The sequence below is a fragment of the Aythya fuligula genome, chromosome 1 (genome assembly GCF_009819795.1).
Source record: "Aythya fuligula isolate bAytFul2 chromosome 1, bAytFul2.pri, whole genome shotgun sequence".
Taxonomy (NCBI): domain Eukaryota; kingdom Metazoa; phylum Chordata; class Aves; order Anseriformes; family Anatidae; genus Aythya; species Aythya fuligula.
Window position 1 is genome coordinate 27,555,744 of NC_045559.1, and position 27,296 is coordinate 27,583,039.

General features: G+C 36.5%; 1 protein-coding gene across 1 annotated transcript in view; it reads right to left on the reverse strand.

Moving 5' to 3' along the window:
• The window catches only part of MDFIC (MyoD family inhibitor domain containing), a 96,070-nt gene extending 71,794 nt beyond the window's left edge, over positions 1 to 24,276 (reverse strand). Inside the window, exon 1 of the mRNA XM_032194860.1 lies at positions 24,080 to 24,276. The gene's annotated coding sequence lies outside the window, so the exon portion shown is untranslated. The remainder of the gene's footprint in view (positions 1 to 24,079) is intronic.
• Positions 24,277 to 27,296: the final 3,020 nt, after the last annotated feature.

Genomic DNA, 27,296 nt, shown 5'->3' on the forward strand with positions numbered 1-27,296 from the left:
TGGTTTTCCATTACATTCATATAAGGTCTGTAAGTTATTAAAAATGCTCTAAGGCATGCAAATCCCAGAAGTGCCAATTCAAGGGAATATAAGGGAATATCATTTATATTATGCCTATTTAAAATATGTTCAAAGAACATTAAAGTTGAACAGCCAGTGTTTCAGACTGGATTCACAGGGTATACCAGAAGAAAGGTTATCCACCAAATTTCATATATATCTCTGTGTCCTTGGCTACTTGACCATGCATTATTTTCCACTTCATGGAACATCATCTAGACTGTATGTGGAGCCTTTAGACCACCAACAAAAAAGTTGCTTGCCAATAGCAAGGTGAGCTATGGAACAAGAGTGAAATGTAGGTCAATTCTCATCCGTCTTCCAGGAACAAGTTGATCTACTGTCTACAGCTTCTGTTAGCTAATAAAGCACAGCATAATGATTTGTCACATTCATTCTGAAATGTGTTATGCTTACATGGAAGTCTTGGCTCTTTCATATTGGAAATCAGCATTTTACTCTTTCTACTAGATCCCAATTACATTGAGCCTACAGATCCATGCAGTTTTACCAACGCAAAAAGTTATTCTCATTCACAACTTTGATTTGACCTACAGCATGATCAAATGTGACAGGGTTGCCATTGGTGTGATCAGCATATGAAATCTGTACAGTGCCAGATGCTCAGATGTGTGCATTCCTGACATTTCTTGTTCTCTTTGACCATAAAGACTTTGGATCACTCAAAAATCTTATCCTAATTTTAAAAGAAAGCTAGAGCCCTAGATGCTCTTCAGTCACTTTTCATTTCTCCAAATTATTTTCTTTGCTTTTCTTCTCTTCCCCAGAGAAAGGGAAATTCAAGCCCAGGTAATGCTTCCTTTTGTGAATTTATACAGAGGGACACAAATTTCAGCAGAGAATGCACATGCACTTTTCAAACAGAGGTAATGAAATAATTTTATTAGATTTTATCTAAATCATCCCTGTGCTGAGAATAGACTCAAAGCCAAAAGGGGAATATTTAGAGAGACATGGCTGTCATTAATTCGGTGATTTTAATTAATGTATGTCATCAAATATCATTATCACTTAATAGGCTGATGCTGTGGTCCCATAATCAGACATCTCAGATTCCCAACAAGGCAGTGACCATAGCTACACCTATGTCTTTTCTGAAAGCAGGCAGTCCTATCAGATGCCGCCAATCTTTATGTGGCTGTATAGATCACACAGCTGGAAACTGAGAGAAGACTTTAGAATATCCTACTGTACATTTTCTCCAGTTAAAGTGAAGGGAAATGAAATATTCATATGATATGAAGCTTCCTAGGCTGGAAATAGGACTTCTCTTGCCAAAGGAAGCAAGCACCTTCTATAGAATATTTTGCTTGCCAGAAATATGGAATAAGCATTACCTGACTTCTTAAAATCACCCTTTTATTTGATTTCTTACCAGACTGAAGTGAAATGTGAACTGTAGCTTTAAGGCCTCTCCCAGACTTAATAAGCTCCAGGTGTACTTGAAGCAGTTAATTGCTTCTGAAGGGAGCTGAGAGAATATTGTTCCAAGAGCCTGTTATTTCTGAAAAGACACTAAGTTCAGAGTTTGCTGCCTCAGTGAGTTCCTATGGTGAAAGTTATTCATGTGGACGAACTATCAGGCTTGAAAGAAAGAGCTTTTATGGAGAACCTCTTTGTGGAAGGATGAATGCACTGAAGATTCTCTACAGAAGGCTATTTGAATTACATGCATCTTAAACGGTAGATGTTGAACTAAACCCCTCTGAATTTTATGGAAATGGGCCCAAAGTGCGAAGCTGGGCTCATGATCCAGGTTTTCTCCTAATAGAGGGGGCTAAATTCTGCTCTTAGTTAAGGCTCCTCTCCAATTCCATTAACAATAACCTCTAGATGGCTCTTTTGAGAACTGAACTGAAATATCTTGGTGTAACTAACTTTCTTTTGAGAAAAATAAAACCTTCCCCAATAGTAATTCTGCAGTTCTGTCATGTTTTGACACAGTTTCTATTTTTTCTAACATATTTTTAATAATTAATAATGTGTTTTTAATATTTGTTGTAAATAATGAAATACACATGAAGAAAAAAACTGCAAGACCAATTCCTCCTTTTCTGGGCTACCTATTACCACATCATGATAACTAGAAACATACTACAATCAGTAGATACCATAGTTACTTAGTTATAGTCCTGCAGTTTTATGTGACTGTCCCATTAAAAGTGTGTGTGCATATCAGTGTGTGGCAGGGGAACAGCGCAGTAGAAAGCAATAACTGTGGCAAGTGCTTCTCTACAGAGACACAATTTTTTAGTAAACCACACTGAATTATAAAACACACATATATCTTTGTGTGTGTGTGTGTGTGTGTGTGTAAAGAAGGGCTACCTTGTGACTGAGACATTATGCTATAATTCCTAAGGTGCAGGCTTAGTTCTTCCAATTTTCCATTGTGGCCCTGGATAAGTCATCTAATTTTTCAGTCTAATCTTGTTCTTGGAAGAAACTTATCTATTGGGATTGAAATTTTCCAAAAATTCGGTCTGCATGGGAAATTTCAGAACAGATGTTTCAGGTTTGGCAAAATTACAAGCAAAGAAAACAGGCTCTTATTTTGGGAAGCATGAAGTAATTTTAATGACTGATGAGCTCTCTCTATTAGAGTGTAAACAGGTTGTGCCTGTTTTTTTTAAAAAAAAGATAATTGACTTTGCCTAATTTTTTACATCCCACATACTTATCCTTACTCTACTGTCATTATTTTTTCCACTCAGTTCCTTATTATAATTTCAAGATCTCTAACACTTTCAGAAGACATCAAAATGTCATCTTCAAATCCAGCATGACTCAAGTACTATAATATTTGTGTCATTTTCTTCTTATTTAAACTTTCTAAAGACCTTTTCCAGGCACAAGGTGAAAAATTTCAATGAGACAGTATCTCCATATCTAGCTACACTTCAACTCAATTTCTTCACACTTCTTGTCATGCTAAACTTAAACTTTTCTGTCCTAATAATATAGATGTGCTTCTGGGTTATTATATATATGGCCCTTCTACATATATATATATATGGCCTTTCCACAACTTTCGACATTACTTGAATTTCCATCAAGTCAGAAATTTGTTCATAATTCCAGGAAGGTATACACAATCTCTTGTTTTTTCTGGCACTCTTTTTCAGGAGTTATTCATTGTTTGCAGGTGACTGGTGGCTGAGACATTATTTCTAAATCCAACCTACTCTTGAGCATGATTAGAGTGTCATTAAATATTTTTTTAATGTACATAAACTTCTGGCTATAAAACCAAAGCATCTGGCATTGCTGTGTCCTGGTGGCTGGTAAAACAGTAAAAGAATACATTCAACCAATTTTTTTCCCTAGAACAACAGTAATAATCCAACGGAAACCCAGAATTTGTTTGCCAGAAAGGAGCATTTTAATGCTGCTGAATGTTACTTTTAAATCATTACTATTATGCAGTCTAAATATGCATCTTGGAAGACCTCAATATCAAGACTTCAAACATACTCCATAGTATCACAAACTTGCTGAGGCACACCTTATTCTCAAGTGATACTACAGTTAAGAATCTGGAACATTTTGAATTTCCAGTAAATTTCTAAAAACCCTCATTCCTTGTTTGTGTAGTTTTACAGCTTGTAAGGTGTGAATATGTTCAATATGTAGGCACAGAGAGCTTGACAAGAAAGAGTGTGTGAATGGAGGGGACAAACCGTGACATCACAGCAAAGCAGCCATGCCATTGTACATGTCCTACCTAAGAGCACTGAGTGTGGGGTGAAGGCCTTAAAAACACCTAACCCACCCTCCCCGTCCCCCCTGTCCCCCTCATCCCGCTAATAAATTCACTTTAAATATATGAATTTGGGGGCCTCACCCAATTTAGACATCATTTTCTATTTTTTGTTTTGCCCTTGAAAGAAAAATTCTTGAGGTACTTCCACCAAAACAGGTACAAGGAAATCAGTTATCTGTGATATTATACTCTAAAAAGAGAGAGAGAGAGAGAGAGAGAGAGAGAAAGAAAGAAAGAAAGAAAGAAAGAAAGAAAGAAAGAAAGAAAGAAAGAAAGAAAGAAAGAAAGAAAGAAAGAATGAAATAAAGAAAGAAAGAAAGAAAGAAAGAAAGAAAGAAAGAAAGAAAGAAAGAGGGAGGGAGGGAGGGAGGGAGGGAGGGAGGGAGGAACAACAACAAAACAGTTTTCTATAGTACCACAAACAAGACAATTTGCCTTCATCAGACCTGATCTTCTAATATTTCCTTTAAAGACATCTGTTTGGACTGTTTCAGACCACGGCAACATGCCAGTTTGAAGAACTAAAGAACTCCTTTGGAGAACACCAAGTAGCAGATCCCTTTTTCTTACAAAAACCCTTTACTTTGAACATCCTTCCAATTGCAGTTTTTGGCACTGCATCTCACAGATGAAGTCCTCACAAATAAGTGGTTTTCAAACTGTTTAAGGTTGCATAACCCTAAATTTTAAATTCTACCACCAACCAAATAGGAACCAGAAATGGTTTAATCTCCTGGTTAATTTACTTAACAATTTGATTTAACGGGTACCTGCACACAGAGACTCTGCAATGTTCTGAAGCCCAGTCAATGAAACTATGGATTTCAGTAATGTCTGAAACAAAACAAGACACATTGCCATTTCAGGAACTCAAAAACATGGACAACCATCCTGGCACTTTTAATTTAATTGACAAGTATTGTGCCCTTTCTAGCATCCTAATAGCCTCATATTACGACAGTAGGTTGGAGTCTTCAGATACAGCAGCTCGTCATAGGATTTCTTAGTGTCTCTAAAATTATGCCATCTCAAATTAGTCATGAAGCCATGAATGTGCTACCCAGGAGATTTTTTTCGATTTTTTTCCTTTTTTTTTTTTTTTTTTTTTTTTAGATAGTTGTCTTGTTTTAGTAAGATATTTTAAGCCCTCCAGCAAATTATTCAAAATTTCATTGCCTTTCCATTCTGTCTAGGCTGTATTTAAATACAAGCAACTGAACTGAGGCAAAACAGTGTGCCCAGTGGAGTCAGGCTATGGCTTCTAGAAACAGCACTGACCAGACATGTTACAGGAATTGTACAAAATAATGTTTGAAATGTGTGCTACTATTCAGCCTACTCTGTCAATTCTTGAATCATGCTGAACAATGTCTGCTCCGGTCATGAATCTTTTTTCTACATGTCCTGTAGTGGTGAACAGCAAGAAAATGAACACTGTCTGTGATGCTAATGCTATTACACACATAATAAAGGACAGCTGTTTGCCAAGTTGGATGGGGTAATAGCCTTTGCACAGTGCATGAGGCATGCTCAGAAAGTGGTTTACGCTGGTAAAATTTGTGATATTCTCATTTCCATCCATGAAAGAGGCTAGTAATTCTTTAGTATTCCTTATGGCTTACCAGAGTATATAACTAAGCGTGGAAATCTAGCTTAACACAAGGCAACAAACAATATTTTGGGGGTGTGAGGCAGTTCATAGACAAATTTATTTGCATTGGCTAAGAGTCTTTCTGTTCTCCTTCCACTCCTGGGCATATATAATAAAAGCAAGGATTGTTTAATTAATGTGGAAGTTGAAGAATTATGCTTTCAAGCAAGCAAGTGAAGCCTATTTTCTGTAACAGAAATTTTATCCTAAAATCCAATGCAGAAAGGCCAATTCAGTGCAAGTAATTTTTACCATTTAATTGACATAGAAAGTACAGTGACAACATACACCTTCCAGTTCCGAATCTGGCTGTTGTCCAGTTTACAGGTCTGACTACTAACTGTCTATTCTAATACCAGTTGTGTAGTTATCCAATTAGGTAGAGCTGGGAAACACACATCAGACATTCACATCCACATCTGTATGTGACAGACAGAACTTCTGATAGTCAGTGAAGCACAAGGAAAGTGGCTGATTAAATTCTTCCATCTGAATTTGTAGGCTGAAAATCTGATCTCAAGTTTTTCCACTCTTTCTAAAATCTGACAGTTCGACATCTACCTCTCCAACTTCAACTGATTCTTAATGTGATTTAGAATGACATGAGGCTGCATTTTTACTCGATGAAATGTGCACTGTAATTTGTTCTAAATGTTAAAGGAGGAAGATTAGTTAGATTTCTATATTAATAACCACTCAAACTAAGCAAAAAATCAATGACTTCTACCTGTTTAGACTTAGGTAGAATATGGAAGGATTTTTTTTCCTATAATAAAAGATTATAATCAATCTTTCTTTTAACAAAAGTTAAATTAATAAGCATAATTAATACATGTTGGCTTTCGTATGTCTTGTTTTGAGAACCTTATCCTCTTATTGTTTTTGTTGAGAAAAAGGAGGAATCCTTTAAGAGGATTAATACATTCAATGTGATTTAAATGATTGAAAAAAAAAAAAAAAAAAAAAAAAGACAACAAAAAATTTGAAACATTTCTGAGCAGAAAGCACTAAATAAAATCTATTAGCAGTAGTAACAAAATATTCAAAAAGCCAATTTGTAAAGCATTTACTTATATTTCCTATGTGCAAATCATTTTGTATGGACTACAAGGATCAGAGAATGAAGTGTCAGCAAATAACTTCTGAAATACAAGATACTCTTGTAGTTAAATATTTCATTTCTGCATGAGTGGTCGTGAACATCTATGGATTTACCAGCCTTTTGTAGCCTATATAGCAGGATAATATGAGAATACCTTCTACAAGTGAAATTGAATTTTAAGATATTCAGATAAAGTGGGTCAGAATAGTATAGAATTATCAACAAACTTAAAACACTTCATGTCAATTTTTATTACATTCAGTAGAACAGAGCTCTCAAAAATGATATAATCTAACCTTTTCAATAAAAAAAAATACTCCTTCTTTAAAAATCTGATCTCACAAGTATTTTTCTTTAGGGAAATACAGCTCATCTCAGAAATATCCCTCTCTTCCTTTCACTGTCATTTATCATTGAATTCAACTGAATCTCTTTCACTGAGACTTTATAATTTCATCTTTAATACCCCCCACTAATCTCCCTCATGGTGGCCTTCAGCCAACAAATGTTCTTTACATTACAATACCTTCATTTATTCAATTCCCAAGAAACAGATCTGTGAAAGGGTTAACCATTTGATTGTCAAAAGCTTTGGGTTCTGCTGAGCTACTAAATTTCATGTGCACTTATTACCTAGGTTAGGTTCAAGCCATCACTGGGCTGGCACAGCATTTGCCTAACAGGAACAGACCCCTGTAGGGAAAACTAGACAATTAGATGATACTCTGCACACCTAGCATTTACTCAGCCTAAGCCATACTGGTATAAACTGAAAGGTAAACCATCTTTCCCTGATTACTCACTGGGAGTGCCAATTCCACAATAAGGGGCTGCAACTAAATCTAAATTAGAGGAATGAAATTAGTTTACCAGCTTCCAGCTCCTGCTGCCCCTTCCTGCCATAGTTGGATGACTTTGTACTTTGTTTCAAAAAGGGGGTGGGGAGGAATCATTTCCAGCTTAAATGGGCAATAAGACTTATTTTTCACCTCTTATATTATCAGAAAGAATTTACCTACTGAATATATGAATGCAATAGCGCAGGGTCTGAAGTGACAACAGCAATGTATTTGTCTCCTGCTCAGTCTACCAAGTTTCAGTATGTTTATCTGACAGTTATTAAGTGAAACTTAAAGACCTCTCTACTAAGTGCCCTTCATTTCATATAAATAATTAAGCGTTCTTTGGACCAAGTACATGAATATAAGTTTCCTGTGTCCCAGGAGAATGCCCTTCCTTCCTACCTTCCCCCCCTTACCCTTTCTCCTAATTCCCATATAGTTATTTAATACAGCATTTAATAGCCTTAACAGGAAATATTGAGGGAGTTCTACCTCCTTTTCGAGAAGCCTGGTGATTAGTACATTACCATATCAGATGTGGAGGACTTGGCTTCATATTCCTGTTTCAAATTACACTAATTGCAGCACCTTAAAAATGTCCTCCCCTGTACATTGAGACAGGCCAAGCTGGTGTCTCTTTCCAGCTATTTTCTGCTACAGTGTCCAACTCCTGCAAGGTCCAAGAACACTTCTGAGGTTTGAACCTGTGCCTTGGGCTCAATCTAGAGAGTTTTTTGGCATTTAGGCAGGTGGTAAGTGGCTGGACTCGGGAGCATCAGCACCCCACCCTGCCCACCAGCTGAAATTCATATACTTGCACAGCTAGGGAACAGCCAGCTGTGCCTGACGATACACATAGTGCAAAATATTTCTCTGTGAAGTGGACTGAAGTAGGCAGGTGCCTTACTCTCACTATTTCTTTCATTCAAAAACAGGTCTTCATAATTGGCAACCCACAGCCAACCAAACAACCAACCATCAACAAAAAAAGGGGTGGGGGTGGGGGTATTCCTTTTATCTTTATGAAGAAACAGGCAGAAAAATGTTCTTAACCCCCTTGCAAAGTCTCTTTACTGAGTTTCTGATGATCTTGTCACTTTCGAATATAAAAAAAAAAAAAAAAAAAAAAAAGGCAAAAAAAGCATCCTGTGGTTTATTTGCTAGTCCATATCATGGTATTATGAAAACCTGAGTACACTGCCTAATTTTACTAGAATGGAAGAAATGATCCAGTCACTTGGAAACAACACCAGGGATAAAGTTCAGGCATTATAACATTCCATTCTGTGACAACAAGGGTATATCTCATCCATTCGTTTGCTGAAAATGGAGGAAAGGGATAACATTTGTTTTCTTGTACCAAAGAGATTGGGTAAATTCTGGGTCTAAAGAAAACTGCTACTTGTGATACCAAATAGCAGATAAAGCAGATAAAAAGCAGATAAAAACTGTTGTTTGATTGCACAGAAGAGGGACTAGAAGCTTTTCCAATCTTAAAAATGGTCCTATTAGAGACAAATGAAGGAGTTCTAATCATCATTGAAACAACTCTTTTTGATTAAGTCAGACAGAAGCATCATTTAAGATATAGAAGACAATCAACCATGTTCAGATCTGAAGAGAGCATCTAACTGACAGCACAAAACAAAAGAAAGACAATCAAATAGTTTTATTTATGAAATACCCCCTGCTTATAGAATGCACATTCATATGAAGGAACAGCATGATAATACTTAATATTTAGGCCAAGATGAGTAGGAATTAATATTTTTATAATATAGATGGTGGCTTAATTAAGACAGAGAGGAGGGAAATAATCCAGTTTCAGGCACACAGAAAGCTGGTGAGAATAGTAGGAAGAAGCACCAGATGTCCTGTTTCTGAAATCTCTGCTATAACCATTAGATCAGTAATTCCCAGTCTGGCAGCCGATAAGGTCTTCTAGTGTGCTTTATGCCAGTATATATTAAAAAGCAAAAAGAAAAGCCAACAGCAAAATGTTGCCTGCAGCACGTTAGTTGCTTACTATTTGGCTTATAAATAGAGCCAATTAGAGGCCACTGACTGCATTGCCTAATTCTGCTTTACATGCCTTCTGTGTAGAGTCAGATTTTGCCCAGTCTCTTAGCCTGCCTTTGTTGACTTGCTAGAGAAAAAGAAAAGGCAGAAAAGACGGTGCCAGCAGTGACACAGTGGAGGCAGGCAGTGGCTGCCACAGCTGTGATAGAGGGATTGAGACTCAGCAGAGGGGTGCCCACGCCCTGCAGCATGTAGGGCTGGCAGCATCCACGAGCTGTGGTTTCAGCACATCCCCCAGCAGCCCCTGCCCCTGGTCCAGCATCAGGGGACCATTGCTTTAACCAGACAAAACTTGCTCGTGACAAGCAAGTTGTTCACAGAGTGTCAAATAAATATTTGCCAAGTATAAGATATATTAAGGTGAGTATGGTTGACCACAACATACTCTAAATACTATTTCATGCCAACTCATATTTTTCAGCCTGAACTACCTGAACTGATCCCAAGATATTGATTCTTGCAGTGCCACCATGTTAATGTTGCTTTACAGGCTTTTCCTTATAAGTTTTTTTCATACTTGATTGGTATAAATACCACAGAAGTATTAATCAAAATTCATGGCAAGAGACCATAGTTAAAGACATGTGAAAGTGATTCAAGACATTCATTGAAGCATCTCAGTAGGTGAAATGAAGTCCCATATCACAGTAACTTTTTTTTTTTGGTAGATTTCCATCTCTCCTAGGAGGAAATCATAGGTAATTATTTTGCTTTAGTTACATGTGTGCATATTTCTTTTTTTCTTTCTTCTTTCTTTTTTTTTTTTTTTTTGTTAAAATGAGTGTGACTTAGAAATTTTGAGATCAGACATATTAGGAAGATAGCTACACTTGGGCTTTCTGTTGACCACAATTAGACAAAAATCTAGATACTCACTTAGATGAGTTGGAAAAAAAAAAAAAAAAAAAAAAAAAAAAAACACAAGCAAACAAACAAAAGTACGATCTTTTGTTGTTGTTACATATTTCTTAGCAATTCTTCAGGACTGTACCATTTTTATATTATTCCATGTTTCTGCACAGAATCTATAGTTCAACAGAACTACTGCCTGTAGTTAGGGTGGTTGGGTTGTTTTAGACCAGAAAACAATAAGTCTTCTTGAATTCTAATTGCTATAGTTCAGAAACTTTCTGCATTTGATGTAATTTATTTTTTTAATAAAGACAGGCCACCAGCATCATTCACTGGTGGTACGTAGTACAGCACTATATATATCCTTTGATTTGGCCATGCATTGCTGTATTTTTGCCTCCCTTGACGCATATTTCTTGATGAGGAACTGCAGTGCTACTTATTAACTGTTATTAAAAGTACTTTTTGTCTTATTTGCTCATTTGCCTTTTGGTTTATATTTTCATTACAGAGTCTGTGTGTTGCAGGTAAAAGTTGTACTGTTAATCCTGCATCCTTTGCCTGCAATTTAAAAGTTGACTTCAGCTAAACTGCTAAATATCTTTACAAAAAGTTATGATAATCATTCCATCATTAAGGAGTTCTGTACCACCCAAACTGTATCTTGACTCAAATAAAGATTTTTAGGAGCATTTAGAAAGAAAATATTTTCTTAGGGCATGCCAAGGTTTTACAGGGCAAGGGCCCAAGTTCTCTCTCTAACATTGTAACACATGTCCATTTGCTCCTGTGTGCTACATCAGTAGGAAAAGCACAGCTTAATCAAAGTACTGGATATTCTACAAGCTCTCCTAATTCCTTTCTATCTCTTATGTACTGGTAACTATGCCAGAGTGGGGATGCAGGTACATGAGAGTGAATCCTGCCATTTAACATTTTATTGGGTGTAAAGCTTTGTCTTTAGTAAGACTACTGTATGTCTGGATTTCTCTGGTATTGGTGATTTTCCCACTATGAGTTTTTGTTTGGGCAGGATTCATCCTACTTCATCCAAGATTCCAGATGTCTAGAAATTATACTGGGTCTGGCTGGAATGTTAACTTTCCCTGCAGCAGCCCATGTGAGTGAGAGAGTGGTTGTGGTGTTTAGCTGCTTAGCATGGTAAAACCACCACAGAAATGTCAGACAGGTTGAGAGGTCTTGGGGAATCTTAATAGCCTCATCCAGTCCTATAGAACTACACTCATCAGAATAAATCAGACTCACTACAGAAAAGAATATCTGACCATGGATCCATATTTCCATATTAAAAAAAATCTGCCCCAACCCCAAAAGATTGCAGTCTTATTCCCTGATGTCCAAAAATTACCATGAATGACTGCTCTGAAATTTGGATCTTGTGTTTTGGTTCTGTTTTGTTTTGCTTCATTTTCATATGACAGATATAATTGCCTCTGGCAGTTTACACACATTACCTTGCCAATATGTCTTAAATCTGAACTGGAGATAGACTTGTTTAGTTGATAAATTCACTCATTTTAGTATCTTTCCACTGACACTGCCAATACAGGTGGCAATCCGACAAACAGCAGTAATAGGCTGTTCCCATGATACGGACACTAGCATAGGAAGAAACTAATATCAAAGATAGATATTTATTTAACTTAGACACCAAATAGTTATTTCCTTTAACATAAATGCTGTATAAACCATTCTTGGCTTCCGAATCATCATTTCCCTTCGTCAATAGATATTTTAGATAAGACAAAAGACAGTAATAATGAAGAACCCTAAGAAAAATGTATCAGCATTTACCTCTCATACTGATTCTGCCTTCTTAATGTTAATGTAATAACAAAAAGTAACTGCAATGATCTAAATTAAAATAAAATTCTAATTATCTGATAATATATTTGAGACTACCAGTAAGTTTGTTTACCTCATTTACATGGAAAATCATACTTCTACCTATGTATATTATATTAGTTGAGAAGTGCTTTTTAGACATTTATAATGTTTTGATAAGTGAATGTTACATGCAAAGAGAACTCCCTTTTCATAAATTTTGAATTATCCACATTTTGAGTCCATTTGGTTTTCATCAGAAACTATTTAAAAATACAGCACAAAAATCATCACTAAAAGATCATGGAGAGATAGAGGATGGATGTTGCCAATACTTCCAAAACCAATCAGTCATTAGATTTAATATTAGAGTGCACAGTTTTTATACTAGATTATAGAGAGGGGAACACAATGACAAATGCAAAATTCTCACTGAATTTGTGCCTGTTTTACTTTGCTTTAGTGTGCCCAAAGACAGAAATTCAGATCTAAAAAGGACTGAAAAACTATTAAGTGCGCAAAAGCTGTCATAATATGAAAGTCCAAGTTTAAGTTACCTAGCTGTGTATCCAGTTCTAGCACTATATATATACACACATGTACAGCCTTTCAAATATTAAAAGATGTGTCTTGGTGATTTACTTTCAGGCACTTGAAGTATACAACAAAATAGTACAGAAGACATAAAACAATTCAAAATATGATTGGAACTGATGTGAAATAATGCAGCAAGTGCTGGGGATGGATAAGGAATTATACTTGGCAAGTCAGACACAGAGAGAAACTGTTCACGAGATCTCCAAGGAACAGTCTGTGCCTGTCAGAAGCACTGAATCTACATTTTGTTAGGTTAGATATCTTCAGCATTCAAAGAAATAAATGCTCCCATATCCTTTTCAAACGAATCCCAGGTTGACCCAATTTGCATGGAAATGTTTACACTTCCTTCAAGGTAAATTATGTAAACTTACTTTTTACTGCATTGAAATGAAAACTAGTTTATCATTTCCCTGTTTACTGAACCAGACTATTTACAACCAAGCACATACACATACACATGTAAGAAAGATTTCACCAGCTAGAACCTTTTGCAGTAAAATCAACATGTAGACACCGTTCCTATTATGAGATTTTTAACTTGTTTTCAGTAAACTAAAGCAGATTTTAAATCTATGTTCTTACCCCCTAGGCACAGGAGATTAAATAGGGTTTTGTCCCAGTTCTGCAAAGGAGCTTAATCAGGAGCAACACTCCAATATTTTGGTGTCAAAGTGGGTCTCACTATCAAATATGTGAGCTCTGACTTGGAGGAATAGCCTTCATCACAGCTTTGTGATACTGCAGGACCCAGTGGTTGGGGATTAATTCTTGAGGACTAGTACCAATGCCACCCTTTCCAACCACCTGCAGGAATGACTAGCACTTCCAGGTTCAGTGAGAGCCCCAGAGCCACAGTCCCATAAGGGTCAGTGACTTTAGGAAGAGGTAGCACAAAGAATCAGGGGAGCATTGCCACCTTGTTTTATATTGAGATATTGTTAATCATTGCCACAGTTGTCTGGAACACTAATACAGTCATCAAGAGGGATGGTGGAGGTTTAAATAAAAGCCACAAAACACAGCTTAAAGCAAGCATGTGTGTCTATGGAATATTAATGCAGCATTGTGTTAGCATGGCAGCTAATGAGATTTGTTGCTGTAGTCATTTTCTTGCAGTACTCAACCATGCAATAGGAAGTGGCTGGCATTATCAATGTAAGTGTCAAGGGGAGCATGAGAAAGCTTTCAAGTCCTGGCAGCAACAATAGATTTCCCAACACATATGTCATGGGTCTGAGTCTGCCTTTGCATGTTAGGAGGATCTCACTGCTCTCTCTTGAGCCTCAGATAGAGCCAGGTTAAAGGTTCAATGGGGCAAGAGGAACATGAACTCAGTTCAGTATTGCTGTGCAGTCTGTACCACGTCCCTGACGGTTCCCATCTCCTGATGCCATGGGGCAGGACAGAGCCTGAGGACCACATCAGAGGCAGTGTGCAGCAGGAGCAGATGTGCAGTCAGCAGTGCTATCATTGCCCCTTGGTGGAAATACTCCAACAGTCTGCCTAAGAAGCTGCCCGCTCTGCTCATGTGTATGATTTTCCAGTTCCCAAGACCAAAAGACTGCCCAAAGAGGAGGGTTAGGTAAGAAGCTGTGGCACATCTCCAAAGCTGAGATTTTTGCCTCTCAGGGCAAGGCTGTCACTGTGTTCAAAAAGAACTGTAAACTCCTTCCTAGTCAGGCAAGCATGAAAATATGAACATGTGTATGTACATGTAAACACAGATGAATTAGCTTTGACATTCAAAGTTCCTTAATTTAGGGAAGCCCTTGCTTGTGAACATTTTGAGCCACAAAAGCCAGCTCTGATAACTTTATTTGCTTGCCATCTTGTAATTATATATTTCAGTCACCCAAAGATGTTCAAATGCTGGAAAGTGGAAAGAAGTATCAGACATTTTTAAAAATACAGTGAGTGATTCCATGATTTATTCATGAGGTTATAAGGTACTGTTGGGTTTAGCAATCAATTCATAAATAGGGCAATAAAAGCACAGACCAACACCTTTCACTTACCCTAGTAAGTAACTTCATGGTCAGATTTGTATGGTATACTGAGCATAAAACCATTTTCTATCAGATAATGAAAATATTTAGAAAACCTCTAGAGCAGTGAGGGCTATAGAACTCCTAAAAATGTAATTGCTTTGTGCCATTATTAGAAATGAAAATATTGGCAAATTATTGACATTTCCCAGTAAATAGGGTGTTACACCAAATAACCCTAGGGCTACTAAGAAAAGCCTTTTTGAATTACATGAATAAGAAAGTGGATACTTTTTCATCTTCTACTACTGCATAAGGATATATACAATTGTATGTGTAACAATATCCTAGCTTTAATTGTGTTTTATAAACAAAGCAACTATCATTCTGAGTACAGTATGTTCTATGATTTAAAATGAGAAAAAAGATAAACTAACAAATGCTGTCATGTAAGGCTCACCAAACGCAACTGCACATTCTTGACGATCACTGTTTAGCTTACAGACTCAAATCAAAAGAATTTAAAAAGAAATAGGGTAATTCATTATTTTAAAAAATATATTTTTTAATTCATTTAAATGTTAAGCCTGATCTAGACAGGTATATATTCAATGTGTTGATGAAATATCTTTTCTCTTGGGATGATATCTGTGTCTAAATCTTTCTCCCACACGTAAAAAAGGGAGCAGCATGCACAAGCTGTGTGCTTCTGATTTGACCTATCTGTATTTTGAGGTAAGATTTTGGGTGGATGCTGCTTGATAAACAGCTGAGAGCTCCAAGGAAAACCTCAGGAGGCTCAAGTGACAGCTACAGTCAAGGTGGCTAACCAAACTGCTTAAATCATTTGTATTCACTACACATTAGAATCCTATAAAGAACTAGATTTTATGCTGTAACCAAAAGTACAAGAGGCACTCCAGCTCTCAAAGAACTCTAAAAAGCCTGAAGGAAATAGGAAAAGCATATTAATGCAAATAAAATGTTCTTAAATCAACTGAAAAACAAGTTCTGAATTTCTACACTGTACTCCAGTCTACTAAAAACACTTAGTCAGAAAGTCTACTAAACCCTTCCTAACAGATTCAGCTCAGAGATTAAATGTAATGTTCTTGTCATATAATGTAAGCTGTCCAACATTATTAAAAACAAATATACTTTGTAATGATTTATTTTACCAGTGTATTAGATCACATAGATCACTTGGTTGTGTGTTTGTTTTTTGTTTGTTTGTTTGTTTTTTTCTTTTTTGGGTGTGTGTATGTGTTTGTGAAGTATTTCTGTATATTTGTGCAATGTTATAGTAAAGTTAAATTACTTATAAAGGATGAGTAAGTGGCATTAAAATAATTGGTAGATTCACCAGGAGGTACATTAATGATGGCAAATCCTGCTTAGGTGACAAAGCCCTGGCAATGAGGTCTGGTAAGTCCCACCTGGTAAATCATCACAGCCCTCACAAGATTAGGCTTCCCAAGGACCACTTGATTGGCTTTTGAGTACAGTAGTGAATTATTTAGTCTACATTTACTTGCCTTATTGGGGGAGGGGAGAGATGACTAAAGCAGTGATCTCACTTGCATGTAAAGCAACGATAATGGTACAATACCAGCTAGCCCATACTATGTATGTGTGTGGAGCAACAGGTTTTCCCTCCAAACACCAACCACAAAGCATTTCTAGCTTTCTTAGCATTGTGGTTTTTTAAGAGCTAATTTTCAGTCTGTTGCAACCAGACAGTGTATTTTAATACGTAGAAGACATTCTTAGTGATGAGATCCAGGGCCAAGGGATAATCCTAAAAAAACAAATGAAGTGGGAGTAGGTTGGTGGTTCTGGATCTAACACCAAGGACATCTTAGGCAGTAGGTCTATATGAGTAAACCCTCTGGAAAAAAAAAAAAAAATGTAAAAAAAAGTGGCACTTCAAGACCTTTGCCTGCTAGAACTGCTCCTTCTCGAAAACAAACAAAATAGTAGTTAAGTTAGTTCTCAGGTATTGCCTTCCATATCTTATCTTCAGCAATATTAATTCTTTTTTCTTTTTCCTAATTCTCAGACAAATCATTAGCAGGATGAACTGTTTTTCAACAGGTGAAACAAGGGAGGTTGTACATGATTAGCCTAAAACCACAATGGTAGCTTGTGTCTGAGCAGAATATAGAGCTGAGCTAAATAAAATAATTGTGGGTTCTGCCACCTGATTGCTTCCAGAAATCAATCAGCTTCGTGTCGGGATGGGAGAAAGTTACCATTTACACTGTGAGTTCAGACATATTTATATACTTCGTATTCTCGTGCCAAAAGTAGTTCAGTCAGCTGTTGGGAATTTTTCCACTATTGTTGGCTGCATCTGCACTTCCTGTTTTTAAGGATGATTCGTTTCAGGAAGTGCTGAGGCCACAAAAAGCACCACAAATTCATCAAAATAAACCATACCCAGATGAACCCAAGGTTTTCATCACAATACTGAGGCACAATCTCATGAATTTGGACAAAGAAGCTTGAACTTTGTGAAATTTCAATAAGCATTTTCAGGACCTCACCATTTCCTTTGTTTCTTAGCCATTAAGTTTGTTGCTGAACTTTCTAAGTTTAAAAAAATGCAGATTAAAAGGGAGAAAGATAAGGATATTAAGCACAATGAAAAAGAAACTCATCACTGCCCTGCACCAGCTTCTTCTATTAGTCAAAAAATATGACTAGATATAGTTCATTTACAGCCAATTAATTTGCATAAGGACTTTGCAAAGTAAAATATAGTTGCATTCTCTATAGCTGCAGTATACTTCACATAAAATAGTCTATGCCCATATTAGTAGCCTGATGGAACTTTCATGAGAATGATAAAGCTGTGCTTTGTTATCTTTTTTCATAATTTTCTTCCTGAAGTAGACTTAGAAAGAGTCAAAGATTTCTTTTATTGTCTAATCACGTCTGTCATGCTACAATGTGCTCCATGCATTCACATCTCAGGAGTAAACTGTTCTATCAGTATTTTTTTTCAAGGCAACCAACAGAAACTATTGTTATTTTAGCGACTTACTAACCTTTTAACTGTTGCCCTAACTACCTGCTCACTAGCATCTTTCTCATAAAATTGCTGTAAGAATCACAGAATTGCTGAAAAAGAATTATTTTTACAGTGCAGTAGAATTGCTAAGCTTTTGCCTCATTTTTGATTAATTTCATGCCTGACTCAGTCAGAGATTAGGCCCTGACACAGGTTATAATTAAATATTGAAATCATGAAGTGCAAGAATGTTTAATTTTTAAAATATGAGTTTTAATTTACCTCATACAGAGAATAGCTCTGGTCACCTGCAGAGTTGCATTACACACTACATTGCCTAATGTAGGATGCCTGAATAAGGCTGAGCACACAGTTAAAGTAAACTAATGCAATTTACTGAACAGCAGTCAAATATTTATCCAGTTGATGAAGCAGACTTTATGTGAAACTCAGACAATAATTAAAGAGAAGCCTTGCTTAAAACATGCTTATTCCAGTTTTCACAAATATGTTATACCAAAGCAGCATCTTCCTTTTCTCAAATATTGATGTTCTTCTAACACATTATACAGTGAGCTTGTCCTTGGCATTCTCTTGACTATTTAATGAATCCATTTCCTGGCATTTGCCTTATCTTTGTTATGTTGTTCTTTGGAGAACTAAAACTATTAGTTAGCCCTTGACAGGAAAACATCAGAGCAAGCTAGTAAAAGGTCTTACAGTATCAGAGTTATTAACATGGTATCTGATTAAACCATAGGAAGATGGGGGAAGAGATACTACAGAATATGTCTCCTGTAGTTAGATTTTCACAGCCTTGGATTTTATTTTTATGTATTTATTTATTTGTAGAATTTTCACTTTTGTTTTTGTCATTTTATCTAAGCAATAGCCTGAATAGTCACAGGCTGAATACTAATCCTACATTTATTTTGTAGTGCTGAATCTTTACCATTCCAAATAGAAGTGAACATGTCAGATCTTTCCAGTTCTTCAGAACAAGTATTTTTCCTGCAAGGTTTGTGTTTTGTAGTAAAAGTATCTTTAAATCTTTTTACACCAACAAATTGAAATACATGTTGAGAAGATACATCTAGCATCTACATCTTTTTCCTGTGTTACACAATACAGAACAAAGGTAAACACAGATATTTGTAAAGATCCAAAAGGCATTAGTTCTTAATTTAGAAAATGGAAGTTTAGAAGTTCAGCATAATTTACAAGCATTATTAAATCTTCAAATTTCAAAGCACTGTTAGAATCAGGAAGTAGGTAGCTGCTCATCAGAAACACCTAATACTGACCACAGTAACAGAGAAGACAGAGTTTTGACTTGGCCTATATTCCCAAAATAGATGGAAGCATATTTGCATAATACTCTGCTGACCAGTAGGTAGTTATGAACAAATACTCATTGGCTGTTAACAGTTGTTAGGAAACCCCAGATTTTTTTAAACATCTATGCCCATCATCCTCAAAATGCATTGTATTTTGAAATACACCCTACAAATGACAATTCACTTTTCTTCAAAACACTATTACTTTTGCAACACAGATAAGTCAATATAAAGGGACGGTGTGAGGTTTTTCTTTGAGTAGGAAAAGCAGCAGTTTGTTTTATCAGCTTTTTTTTTTTTTTTTTCTTAGATAATGCCATATGTACAAACATCCCCTAGATTGGGAAGGTTAACTTCATTTCTATGAAATTTTCATTTCTATAAAGTCAGAATTATCTTATCTAGATCAAAAAAGCAATAAAACCAGATGCCAACAACACCAACTTAGCACATCAGAAAAGCTATTGAGCAAGAGACTAACTGGCATAAACTAACATTACTACTTCAGCACAGCTGTGCCAGTACACAGCAGCTGGGGTTCTGGCCTGATATTTAGAAGCTGCATCCAGCCACACTTCATTTTCAGCTGCAGCCTCCAACCCAAACCAGCAGCAGCTGCAAGCAATGAGGAAGCTGCCTTGCAAACACTTTATCTGGACTATTTTTGTTCTTGAACATGCAGTATCACTTCAGTCATTGCCATGCTTAAACCCAATATATCACTACAGTGCTGCTGTTCTTATGTGCTCTACGGGTCAGGAAAATTTGGAATGTTTCTGCATGTGCAAGCTCTGGAAGATCAGAAACTTACTATTTATTAACAATAGGACATTACAGCACCTAGTTGGAGTTGCAGAGGATTTGGCATTTTATTCTGCCATTTTGACTCTAGTTTGCAGTATTCATTTTGTTGTTTATACATGTAGGAAAATGACAAATCACAAAGTATAATTGAGACGCTACTGCTCAATTAACTCATCTGAGGATTAACAGACAGTAAATTTTGTAGAGTAAGGCAACAATCCCACCAAACTTGTTTCTTCTCACTTAAATGAGGGATGTTGCTCTCAGCCTTTCTACCTGTCTGCTGACTGATGGTTGAGGAACCAAGAAAAGGCAACTGTTTTGACTTTATTCATACATTAGCAATCTCTGTCCTATTCACCTGTTTTATCTATCACCTGTTCATCTAATTACAAAAAGAGCTTCCTAGCTAACACAGATGCAACACATAAGAAAAACTGAAGCATCAGAAGCTAAGGCTTCTGGTGCTGACCACTGGTGCTGTCATACTCCATCAGATTTTAAAGTGACTTTTACAATCTACTGCTGTGGCCAATTAGCATGAGATCTTCAGCTTTATTATACTCTCACTTAAGGTGGTCTCTGACACTCAGATTTCCAGGATTTAAAGCATAATGTAAAGGCCCAAAGGTTTGTCTGCATTACATTATTTTGTTTTTAAATCAAGTACCCAATCAAGCAATAAAAATATTGATTAAACTACAAAAAATATGGCAGTAAATGTAAAAGTGATTTGATTAAAATATTTTATAAGTAACTATTCTTGAACACTTTAAATGCTTTCCAGTATGGTTGAGTTTGTGTTCTCCTCAAAAGGTTTCAGAGCTAGTAAAAATATTTGAGTAACTATTGTGTGCTACCAAACAGACAAAAACCTGACCTTTTAGCTGTAAGTAAAACAGGATCAGATTATAGGACATCTGCCATTTTTTGAAGATCACTTTGGTTTGTCTGCAAATATTATGGAATGTCTTTAAATTCTGGGCCCTATTTAGAACCAGTTCCATGGTGATCCTTGTTAGATGACAATGCACTGATTTTTTTTTTCCTGTTTAGTTATTTCCCCTTAAATATCTAATTTTAACATGAGAAAACTTTTCAAAGGATATAGGAGTTTTATGGCCCATTTGTGTCTCAAAGCCACTGAGATCAGCCCAGACCCTACCTCTCTGTCCGTAAACACACAGACCATCCCAGGAAATCACATCGTAGCAGATTAATCCAGAAAACTTCCACTCTATATTTCTTTGTACTACAGTTGTTGTTTCCAATGTCATAAAAAAAGTTCACATCAGTTCTTCCCAAATTCCTGACACTGAAAGAACTCCCCTTTTTTTTTTTTCCAGGAGATTCCAGGAATATCCAAAGATTCTTGTCTCTAAAGCTCACTATTTTATATGTTATACTTACTTTGTAATACTGATCTGTTCTCTTTCCATTTTTATTTCCTCCTCGTTTACTATTACTGTATTTACTCCACAGATCTGAATGAGTCAAATTTGTGTAATAGCATCTGGCTCTCACGTCATTTTACAGATAATCCTTGCACTTTGTTTATCAAAATCTAAGATTTTATGTCAGGGAAGCTGTCACAAGATTGATCTGTGTAGTCAAAAAAAGAAAAAAAATAATGTCTGAAGGGCCTAATACTGTGGCACTTAATTACATGACTAATTGTACTTAATGGATCCATTCACAGGGGCAGCAGTACTGGCTCTGAGCAGATTATGTATTGCCCCCTAGAAACCTACAAGCTTGGCATGTACCCACTAGGACTAAGGCTGTTTCACATGTTAGAGCAGATGCCGCTAATACAGAGGGCTGTGAGTTTAGCCTGCCAGAAAGCATTCATTTTCACATTGAACTGTTCACTGCAGCAAGATACATGGGTACACACTGGCTTGTGACTGTTACAGCCCCATGCTATTTTACAGTGCATAGAATCTGTAATGGAAGAAATCATTCCACAATAAAAATTATTTAAGATGGCCTTACTTAGCCTGTATGCATCATAGGGCATCAAATTATTTTACATGGTGCATAATGACCAGCTATTGATGTTCTCCACTCAGGCTTACCAAGTGAATGGAAAACTTCACCTATGCAAAAGGAAAGTTCATCATGTCATACTGTACAGTGTCTTGCATTGATGGCTGTGAACGAAGATTAAATAACAGCTAATGGCTATTTGGACTAATTCCAATATTCTTACATTTATTTTGTATCTCTAGGCATGTTTGTGTGCATGTATATACATGTGTGTACATGCAATTCTATACACATCAGTACTAGTGCTGGTATCCCATTAGCATAGTGTAAAGGTTCATTTTATCTGAAATGTCAGCTCAATACTAGGATCCTTTTGATAACTGCAGTGAATAAGAACTATTTCAATGTGCAATACTTTTTAAATAAAATAACTAAATAAATGAAGTTTTAGAAAACTTAGGATTTCCTTCAATGACTTATTTTTCTTTCTCAAATGGAAAATTTGGTGCCTAAAAGAAATCCCACTCATATCGTTTACTTTGGAACCTATCTTCTTGATGTTTTGGGAAAAAAATATTTCTTCCAGCTGCCCACCTCTGAAACCTTTTAAATAGCCATTTCTAAAGCTGATACACCAATTAGCTAGATTGGTTTTCCCATCTTTATATATATACAAATATATACATATGTAGCCAAAAAAAAAAAAAAAAAAAATTTAAATGTAGAAATAATGCCAAATTATTGTTTGAAGTTGTTAAATGACAATTGCTCATAGGACTATAACCTTAGTTATGCAAATCACTAGAGTTCATGGTAAGTCTGACATTTACAGAATTAATGAACTAAATAATTAAGTGACCTGGTAAGCAAATTGGTAAACCAGAACTATTAATCTTTTAATGAATTCTTTACTATCACTTAAATAATAATTCTTTTTTTTGCATAATTTTAAAGGATTATAGTAAAGAAACACGAGAACAGAAAACCATTATGTAAAGGAACCTTACTTTTATAAATCTGTCATTATCTCTCTTTTTATTGAACTCATTTCTATTCAAGGTTTAGAAAAGTGGTAATTCCTGCACTAGTGACTAACAGTCCCCAACATTGTAGTGGTAAGGTTTTTTCTTGCTAAGACAAAAAGTCTAGGATCATTTACTGCTTCAGACAAACCACTGCCTAAAATGATTAATTAGCATACAAGTATAATTTAAGAAATCCTCTATTTGATGGTGTGCATCACACATGTGTTTTGGATTTTAAAAGCACTAGTAAGTTGACTAGGCACAGTAAATGGTGTTTCTGAACCAGTTCCTTTTAGAGAGAAATTTTCTTTATTCTGCCTGTTGCTGACTTTCACCTTTCTACCTGCTTTTTACCACCTCTCTTACTAAACCCTTTTTTATATTAGAGTATCCTGAACTCTAGTTTTGTAAAACTCCAGTATACCAGTAATCTTCATATCCCAATTGGTATGTAAATTGATGTTTTCCCATCTTTCTCTCTATCAATGACCACAATGGAATTGGAAATACCAGAGTGAAGATTTTGAAGTACTGTGTGCTACTGTAGGTACCATTCCTGCCCTTCAGAAAACCACCTCTGTACAGACTCAGAGTACAAGTTAGTCTCTTCTACTGTCTAGATTTCTATATGTAGGAGAGATGACATAAGGTATAATATTTGTACATTCTTATTACTGCGTAATCTGATTTGGTACCATTCCCAAAGACTTCGAGGATTTGATTCTGTAACTTGTAAAAACACTTCAATGTTTGTCCCCTTTTAAACATTGCAACCATTGAAAGCAGCCGAGTAAAAATCACTGCATGTGTCCAAAACCATTAAAACAGCATTTCAACTTTTAGAAACTTTGTACTTACACTTAATGTTTTATTTGTCTCCTTTGAAAGATGCTACCCAGTGTCACCTGTCTCAAGATTTAAAAACATTTCAATTTGATATTGAAATGTTGTAGGGTGATAAAAGTAGTAATGAAAATAATGAAATTAACATCCAGTTAGGATCTTTCTTAAAAAAAAAAAAAAAAAAAAAAAAAAAAAAAATTATATATGTATATATATATCTTTATATATATATCTTTATGGCATAAAAAGAAAGAAAAAAAATAGTTACCTGTTGTAAAGGAAAAAAACAACACTTGGTGGACCAAGAAGCAAAAAATGGATTTCTTCATCACTTTATTGGCACATGCCAGATACTCCAGCTTCTTTCATTACAGGTGTGCATGGGGAAGGAAATCTTACAAATGAAACTCCCACTGCTGACAGATCCTTGCTATTTGAAGTTTACATTCAGGAAAGTGGTGAATAGTTTACATTCAGGAAAGTGGTGAAACTTCATCAACAGAAAATCTAATCCTGCTGACCTATGCTGCACCCACACAATGGTGCTTTTGCAATTCATTATGCAAGCACAGCAAATACAGCAGACAATAACACCCACAAAACAAAAAATCTGAAATCATGGAGTACTGTTCTGTCCCACAGAACACTGTGTCATTAGGCCAAAAAGCCTAAGAAAGCAAGAAACAAAACAGAGCATGCTATTCTGCAAGTTTAGTAACTAATTGTAGCTGATAAAAAAAAATCCACCAGGCAAAAATATTTTTAAAATCACATACATTTCAGTTTTGAATATATTTCATTATGAAGAGGGATGGGAAGTGTGCAGACAGAATCAGTGGGGCAAGGCAAAATATGTTCAGTTCACATGAGTATCTGGTATACAGTTGGGCAATTTGTGGTTCATTAACTCCTCTGAATTAACACCTATGCAGAGGCTTACCTTGTATGAAACATCAGACAATCTATTCAACATTTCAAGTGAAACGGCAAATCTAGAACAAAATAGCTAGCGTACAAAAAGGGTTTCTCTATTCTGTAGATGATAGCATGATATAAAGATACCCAATGGCTAGAGGATTCAAGGGTTAGAGGAAACCAAGAACCAAATGGAACAAGTTTTGTAAAAAAGTGCACTCAGACAGACTGGTTTTGAAAGAAATTGTGTTGCTTGACTTTTTACACTTTATTATTTCAAGGCTGTACTGTAAGCCAAGCCTAGCTATCAGATAGTCCACAGGAGATAAAACAGCAAAATTACCTTTTTTAACACTGCAACTGTTCCTGAAGTAGAGGAATTACCAGGATCTGTTTTCTTAAGGATTTCTAAAATAATAATAATAATAAAAAAAGGTATTTACAGATATACATCGAGATGTGTATCAGTAAGTTTTAACATTTCTTGATCTCCCATTTGATCTCCCATACACATACACATGTACAATCTGAACAGAATCTGTAGAAAATGAGAAAAATGGGAGAACAAAAGATGCTAGCTTAATCTAGAACAGTGGAAATCAAGAATTTGAATGGATATTATCTTTTGAAATCTAACAGTGCATAGATATATATCTTAAGGTGGTGTATTGGTGTCTTGTTTGTTTGTTTTCTTTTTTTTAATTGCAATATAATTTTGACCCTGGAGATGAGGGAGAAAGTCACAAAGATCTTGTTTACATCCCATTTAAGCTATGGATGAAATGACTTCTCCAAGTACAAAGAAACTGGTAGAGGAGACTAGTGGAAATGCTAAGTAATTTATTTGAAAAACGTTCTATGTGTCATCAAACACAGTTTTTACATACCTTACCCAGTTAATGCTGGTAATTGCACTTTATCTCTTTAGTAACCTCTACAGGAGATTCCCAACTATAGCAATCAAAACAGCCATGGGTTTACTTAGAAGTGAGAGGTGGGTAGAATATCAGGCTGTAAAGAACAAATACATATGAGAAAATAAAGTATTAATCACAGAATCACAGAACTGTAGGGGTTGGAAGGGACCTTGAAAGATCATCGGGTCCAACCCCCCTGCCAAAGCAGGTTCCTCAAAGCAGGCTGCCCAGGTAGGCGTCCAGACAGGCCTTGAATATCTCCAGAGAAGGAGATTCCACAACCTCCCTAGTCAGCCTGTTCCAATGCTCCGTCACCCTCACCGTGAAGAAGTTCTTTCACATGTCAGTGTGGAACTTCCTGTGCTCTAACTTGCAGCCATTGACCCTTGTCCGATCCCCACAAACCACTGAGAAGAGGTTGGCTACACCCTTCTGTCCCTCACCCCTCAGATATTTATATACATTGAGGAGATCCCCTCTCAGTCTTCTCTTCTCCAGGCTGAACAGACCCAGGTCTCTCAGCCTTTCTTCATAGGGAAGATGCTCCAGTCTCTGTATCATCTTTGTGGCCCTCCGCTGGACTCTTTCCAGGAGATCCCTGTCTTTCTTGTACTGGGGAGCCCAGAACTGGACACAGTACTCCAGGTGAGGCCTGACCAGGGCAAAGTAGAGGGGGAGGATCACCTCCCTTGACCTGCTGGCCACGCTCCTTTTAATGCACACCAGGATCCCATTAGCCTTCTTGGCCACAAGGGCACAGTTGCATGGTCAACTTGTCGTCCACCAGGACCCCCAGGTCCTTTTCGTCACAGCTCCTCTCCAGCAGGTTGTCCCCCAGCCTGTACTGATACTTCAGGTTGTTCCTTCCCAGGTGCAGGACTCTACACTTGCTCTTATTAAATCTCATTTGGTTTCTTCCTGCCCATCTCTCCAGCCAGTTCAGGTCTCGCTGAATGGCAGCACAGCCTTCTGGCATGTCAACCACTCCTCCCAGCTTTGTGTCACTGGCGTACTTGCTGAGGGCAGACACTATTCCCTCATGAAGGATGAGTAAGAAGAAAGTAAGAAGAAATTGAAGAGACCAAAGAGAGTATAATTTATTTTAGAAAGACACTGAAATTATACTTTTTGAGCTCGTTAACATCGCTGATAAAGTGTCTCCAAAATAACATCAGTGTAATGTGCACTTGCAGAACTCAGTCATCCACCATTTGGATTGGCTACAGACAGCACATGGGAGGATTCCCTGGGCTGCCAGTACCTTCAGACAGAAACTCTTCAGACCAGCAGCATGGGAATACTCCCTTTGAACAGCTGACTGATATGCAAAAGATATAAAAACAGATATAAATGCTAATAATTAAAATCTAAATGAATAATACCCTATGCAGAATTTTTAAGAAGGCTGAGAAGACTTTGGCATTCAAAGAATGTGTCAGACAGCTATAATAATCATTTTTAAATATTCCAAGAAAGAAGGAAGCATTATAGAAACAAAGCAAGTGCTCTCCTGGATAAAAGTGTGTTTCTGCAGTAACAGTTTCTGTAGTGAAGCGTCTGTAGTAAACTGAAAGGGTTATACACTTGAATCACTCTGCTCTAAATGAGAAAAGCAACATTACATTTATTGGTCTGAAGAGACCCTGCTAGAAA